Genomic DNA, 7,392 nt, shown 5'->3' on the forward strand with positions numbered 1-7,392 from the left:
GTGGAAAAACACAGGACAAATGGGCCCAGTGTCTTCAATAAATACATTTAAAGGGGAGAAAAGGATAAATGTATACATTAAAATAGATTTAGGACACTGTCTTAGCCTGGGTCCTCCTGAAAGTGAATATTTTACGTGGGAGTGTGAACCCAGAGATTAAGGAAGTAAAACAGAGAAAGAAAAAGAGTAAAGACAGGTTACTGATCAGGAAATCTTTCAATCCCATGGGATCTTCTGAGGCGCCATATGAAACACATTTCTGAAACATCGTAGGGGAGAAAGAGGGAAAAATTTATCGGCTCACATTCCCCACTGGTCAAAGTTTGCTCCCAGGGCATTAACTTGCCCTTCTGGGTTTTGCCCGTACATGAAGAACAAGCAGTTTCCTACGCTAATAAAACAGTCCTGAGAACATTAGCCGTTCCAGGCAAACTTGCACTTTGTTTTTCGGGTTTTTTAAGATTTTTTTTAATAGTTAATTTATTTTCCTTACAGTTCAATTCTTTTATTATTATTTTATTTATTTTTGGCTGCATTGGGTCTTCGTTGCTGTGCACAGGCTTTCTCTAGTTGTGGCGAGCAGGGGCTACTCTTCGTTGTGGTGCACAGGCGGTGGCTTCTCGTTGCAGAGCATGTGCTCTAGGCGTGCAGGCTTCATTAGTTGTGGCACGCATGCTCAGTAGTTGTGGCTTACGGGCTCTAGAGCATAAGCTCGCTCAGTAGTTGTGGCACACGGGCTTAGTTGCTCTGCAGCATGTGGGATCTTCCCGGACCAGGGCTCGAACCCGTGTCCCCTGCATTGGCAGGTGGATTCTTAACCACTGCGCCACCAGAGAAGTCACTTTCTTTCTTTCTTTCTTTTTTTTTTTTGATACCGACCATCTCTAAAGTCTTTATTGAATTTGCCACAATGCTGCCTCTGCTTCATGCCTTGGCTTTTTGGCTGCAAGGCATGTGGGATCCCAGCTCCCCAACCAGGGCTCGAACCCTCACCCCCACATTGGAAGGCGAAGTCCCAAACATTGGACCACCAGAGAAGTCCCGGAACTTTGGTTTTGATGGCTTAGCTCAGTGAGGGGGACTGAGGTCAAAGCCCAAGAGGAGAAGTCTAATAGGAGACCCTCTCCACATTAACCTGGGACACCAAAGGGCCCAGAGTAAGGGTGAATGACGTATATCGAAAATCTCCCCCTCATCCACAGAGAACTACAGAGAAAATGGCCTTGGCACTGAGCTGGGTTGAGGGATGGGGAAAGGAGGGAAACTGGTTCCTAAGTATACAGCACCATCTTATGTGGGCCTTATGCAGGCAAGCCTGTCCCCAAAAGTCATGAATTCAGGACACAGCATCATCAGTGAAGTACTCCTTTGAAAAGAACTTCTGAATTTAATACCCAGTGAAGTCTTCAGATTTACGTATGAATTTATAGGAGATAGGGGCTAGAAGAATATATTAAATGACACTTTTTGGTAAACCATCCAATCCAGAAAGATATTCTACAAGAAAAATGACCCAGTTTTTTTCAACAAATAGATGGCACAAAAAGTCAGAGTGGGAAACAGGGAACTGTTTAAGATTACAAAAGACTTGTTATATATTAAGCACATATAAACCAAATGCAAAGTGTAGACCTTACTTGGATTCTAATAAGAAAAAAATCAGGGAAATTTGAATAAGGACTGGCTGTTAGATGATATCAAGGAATTATTGCTTAATTTATTAGGTATCATAATTGTAAGGAACGGCACCAAGAAACGGAGGAGAGCTTAAACAAGCTTTATTTGGGAACGCCCCCGGGCAAGGTTCACGGGTTCGAGAGAAAGGGGCCAGAGAAGTCGCGCCCGGGCGAAGGTTTGGACAGAATTTATAGGGGAAGAAGGGAAAAGGGTGTGGTGAATCCAGGCGGGCACAGGGTATTCCTTATTTGGTGGTCTTTTCGGGTATCGTGGCAATATCTGGTGCCGGTCGCATCAGTCTTGGCACCGTTAGTCCCGCCCCTCGAAAGGCGGGAAGGCTGGGCCGGGTGGAAAGTCCCCAGGTCAGTTCCTGGAACTGGGTGGTCCGGAAAGTCTCCAGGTCAGTTTCAACCTGTGAGTCTGATTGCGTTCTCCTGCCTCGGGCCAGTTGGCCTTACAATAATGATATTGTGGATTTTTTAAAAAGTCATTTGTTAAAGATACATGCCGACGTATAATATTTATGAGTAAAAATGTATGACATCTGGCATTTTGCTCTAAAACACTTAAAAATATATTAGGAGGAGCATAGGTAAATTGTTTACTCACAAACTGGCCCCCATACACAGAGGGCAAGGAGAGACTAAAGAAAGAGGCAGACCACTCCAGATTGCAGGTGGCAGGTTTAATAAGCAAGGGAACTTCCTTACAAGGCTTGTCTTGAGTGGCCACAAGACAGGTAGATCTCCGCACCAGCCTTATAGAATCTTAACGTTTACATAGAGGCCTTAAGTAGGTTCAGTCACATATACTATCCAGAAGGTCTCAACAACTCTCTTAAGGCTGCAGCCTTGAAACAGCTCCCACTGCAGGAATGGAGGGTAGAACTGTACATTCCAAGGACAGGGTGTAACTGAGCAGGAACCTATGGGGCTTCCCAGGATGGGCCCTTCCCTCATATCCTCTGGTTTATCTCCTCTCTGAAGTACCTAGATAACAGTATCTTAATGCACATTCCTGAGTTGTTTTTACAAATGTGGAAACCCCCCACCAGGTGGAAGATGTTAACTACTTGATGATCATATGAGCATGTAGCCCCCAGACCTACTGACACCTAAAGATTGATAACGTTAACCCCTGTGACACTGCCCTGTTACCTCACCATCAGCCAATCAGAGAATTGTGCACAAGCTGATCACATACTCTGCAGACTGCCCTCCACCACCACCTGGCCTTTAAAAATGCTTTGCTGAAACCCTTCAGGGAGTTCAGGTTTTGGAGGGGCAAGAGCCACCTGTCTCCTTGCATGGCCCTGCAGTAAACCTTTCTCTGCTCCAAACTCTGACATTTCCGTTTGTTTGGCCTCACTGTGTGTCAGGTGCACAAACTTGTACTAACAAGGGGAGGGGGCAAGGGGCCTCCAATTGCCTGGGTCCAGCTCCAGGGTCAACTGGTGGTTATCTCTTTTCAATTACCTCTCTGACAATAAGAATGGCAAAATGTTGATAATTTTTGGAGCTCGGTGACAGGTCCACTTTACTATTTTCTCTACTTTTGCAGGTTTTAAAATTTCTATTATAAATTTTTTTTTTTTTCGGTACGCGGGCCTCTCACTGCTGTGGCCTCTCCCATTGCGGAGCACAGGCTCTGGACGCGCAGGCTCAGCGGCCATGACTCACGGGCCCAGCCGCTCCGCGGCATGTGGGATCCTCCCGGACTGGGGCACAAACTCATGTCCCCTGCATCGGCAGGCGGACTCTCAACCACTGCTCCACTAGGGAAGCCCTCTATTATAAAATTTTGTAAGAAACAAAATAGTTCCAGACTAGTAGTTCCTTTGAGCACCTGGCAGAAGCAAATGCAAAACATCTCTGGAAGAAAGCAACTTCAAACTAGGCCTTTAAGAATCCTCAAAAGTTGTTTTTAAGGAGCAATTGTACATGAATGAGAATCAGCAGAAATTATTTAGCAGAAACATACCTGCTAGGTCCTTAACTTTACACCATACAGGAAAGTCAATTATAGGTGGATTAACACTCTAAATGTCAACCTTTTAGAAAACAATGTAGAAGGCTATATTTATGACCTTTGGTTAGAGAATGATTTTTGAAAGAGGACACAAAACACAAACCATAAACAAAAAGGTGGATAAATTTGACAACATTAAATAATTTTTGTTCATTTATGCTAGAACCTGGAGAAGATATTTATAGTATGTACAACCAACAAAAGATTATTATACAGAATGTGTAAAGAACTCCTATAAATCAATGGAAGAAACAATCAGAATGGGAGAAATTGGTGAATAGGCATTTCACAGAAGAGAAAATAGAAATGCTTAATAAAGATGAAGAAGTGCTCAATGTCATTAATTATTGGGGAGATACAAATTAATACAATGATGTTGGTATGCATGAAAAAAAGGTCTGACAATTTCAAATGCTGGTGAGGATACAGAGCAATCTGAATGTTTTTATACTGCTGCTTGGAGCACAATCACTTTGGAAAACAATTTGACATTATCTAGAAAGGAGTGCACTCACATATCATATGACTAAGCAATTCCACACCTCTATAGATACTGCAGAGGAGTCTCCAGACCAGCAGAACAAGCATTAGAAATAAAAATTCTCAGTCCTACCCCAGACTTTCTAAATCAGAAGCTCTGAGGATGGGGCCAATAATCTAGTTTAACAAGCCCTCCAGGTGATTTTAATGTACACTAAAATTCAAAAACGATTGTCCTAGAGATACTTTTTAAGACAATATATATGTATATATATATACATATATATCTATATTTATATTTGCAAATTTATTGAGGTATAATTTACATATCATAAAATTGTTTTAAGCGCCCCCTAGAGAAACACTTGCACCAGGAGAGATGTACTTTGGACATTCATAATAGCAATGTTTATAAAAAGTGGAAAGGGCCCAAATGTACATTACAGTAGAATGGATGAGTAAATTTTATATAATTGCTTAATTACTATTCATAAATGAAGGACAATCTAATACAGACATCAATGTTTATGAATCTCAAAAACATAAAGATGATTTCAACAACGATTTTCAGAAGAACAAATCCTATGAAATTCAAAAACGTGCAAAATTAAACATATGACTTAGTGATAAATTTTCTGTAAAAAAGAAAGGAAACAGTAAAAAAAAGACTGGTATTGGTCTATTTCTTAAGCTTGTTGATGACTACTTGGGTGTTATTATTAAAAAACTAAACTGCATATATGTTTATATGTGCTTTTGTATGAATAATATAGTTAAATAAAAAGAAGAAACATTGATTTTGTCTAAACAGGTGTTTGGTTGTGGACACTCATACAAAAAAGTTGATCAAAAGAAAGAAAAACACTTGAAAGCTACTAAATTTTGGGGGAAAATTGTCTCAAAAATCTTAAGCTTGCCTGGAAAACTCGAGATTCTTCAACACTTACTGTCCCCTGGATTCTGTATTTGTACCAACCGGGAGTGGCTTATGAAAGTTGTGCCTATCCCCCAAAAAAGACATTTTCCCCAAAGCCCACAAGAGATGCTGCCATACGTGGCTTTGGAATAAGAACTTCTTCAAAAGAGGTACACCAAGAGCTGGGAGGGGATAGGTAAGGGAGATCCTTCCAGATAACAGAATCAGAGGCTGCCTAATCTCACTGGCCCTGCAAGGAACTTTCTCCACTGTTGGAAGTGGGAGTCATTACCACCTGCCCAGCAGTATTTGATATGTGCCATGGACTCTTGTCTTCTATGTATTTCCCATTCTTTCCTTTTCGGAGACCTTTGTATTGTAATTATCCTATTCTACCCTCATTACTATAATATTAGGTATTTTGTGATGGGGGAGAAGCGACTTTCTTGTCCTTTAGCTCTCAACTGCCAAACCGGTAAGAGTGAATGATAGTGGGACTTCCCTCGTGGTCCAGTGTTTAGGACTCCGCACTTCCACTGCAGGGGGCACCGGTTCAATCCCTGGTCGGGGAACTAAATTCCCGCATGCTGCACGGAGTGGCCAAAAAGAAAAAAAAAAAAAAAAATTGAATGACAGAGAAGACTTCAAACCAGTTTCAGTAGCTGGCTGAGACTTTGGGGTTGCCTTCCTTAGGGGTCTGACGACTACATTTAATGTAAAATGCCTACATTGGGGAGAAGGGTGTGCATGGGTATTAACAGTTCAAGGGGTGAGCTGGGCAGACTAACGAAACACACATTTCTAACTCTCTTCTTGACCACCTCCATCATAGACCCTGGGAAACGTTAGTCCTGTATTTGCTTTCCCAGTCTCCTTTGTACAACCAGGGATGGCCATGTGACATAGTTCTGGTTAATGATACATAAGTGAAAATTTTTTAGAGGGGCTTCTAGGAAAACTCTTTCGTACTTGATAAAAGGAATAGCTGATATTGGTTGCCCCGTTTCTTTCTTCTTTGAATTTGGATATAATTTCAGGGGTTCTTGAAACTATGGGGAAAATGCCCTGAACCAACTCCAGCAACCACCTACCCCAACACTTCTTTAGAGTAACAACAACAAAAACCCAGTGTTTAATTAAGCCACTGTTAGATTATTCTGTCATTTGCAGAAGAAAGCATTCCTAACTTATACGTCACTGAAAAATGCTGATATTTCCAATCTCATTTTATGAGGACTTACTATGTAAAATGTCTAATACTTGCCAAGGCAAGTGTCCCTATTTCATGTCCCTCTGTCCGTCATATATCCTAGATCAATTTAGATACCTTTGGGAATAAATTATAGTTCAATTATACTTAAAAAAAATTAAAGCAGAGGTCAAAAACACATACAATATTCTAATTAGCAAAGTTGTCAGTTTTCTCCAAGGTTAGGATAACATTTTCTATTTTGTTCCGAACTCTTATTTGTCATTCCTAATATTTTTGTTGACTCTTTTGGTCAGAAGAGTTTTCTGCTCCAGAATCTTCCTGGAAGAGTCCACAACTGCACTAAGCCTATTTTAATTTTTTCTCTCTAGATTCATTAACTTGTACTTGCCTGCATAGCCATTCCCCTGCCACCTTTCTATAAGCTCACATAGCCTGGCACTTTATGCTATTTAATCTTTGTTAGTTTAGCTGCTGCCTAAAAGCAGGGCTAGGTGTTCATAAAGAGATAAAAGCTGGCAGTAGCAGCCCATAGGTGTGATTGGAGAGAGTACTGAGCAGGGCTCCTTCCCCTAAAATAACCCTAATTTCAGGATCACTCCTTGACCCAACTGTTGAAAGCATTTTAACCTTAAAATGTCTCTATAAAAATGCAAATGTGGCTGGGAGGCTTCAAAGTTTATTGGCTAAGGTTGAGTTAGGAGGTAACGCTTTGGGTAGAGAGTAATTAACAAAAAGTAGTAAGGGTGTCAAAGTTGGGAACAGACCTGCCTGACTGCCTATGGAGGAGGACCGACTCTAGAACGGAAGAAAGGGCAGTGAAAAGGAAGGGGGGCACTTAAGCAATCTGTCTATATCATATTTTGCCTTTGGGACCTGAACCATCCAGGGAAGTATTTTTGAAATAAAGTATTGGAGCTCAACGAATTATTTGTCTTATTGTTTGTGGATTCTCTCTCCCAGATAATTTATAGAGGGCGCTTAAGCTGACCCCTAGGGAGCCTCAGAGTTTGACTCAATAATGATGGATTCCCTACCTCTTTTCCAGGTTATAAACCAGATTCTGTGCAAATTACCAATC

The sequence above is a fragment of the Pseudorca crassidens genome, chromosome 8, assembly GCF_039906515.1.
Source record: "Pseudorca crassidens isolate mPseCra1 chromosome 8, mPseCra1.hap1, whole genome shotgun sequence".
Taxonomy (NCBI): domain Eukaryota; kingdom Metazoa; phylum Chordata; class Mammalia; order Artiodactyla; family Delphinidae; genus Pseudorca; species Pseudorca crassidens.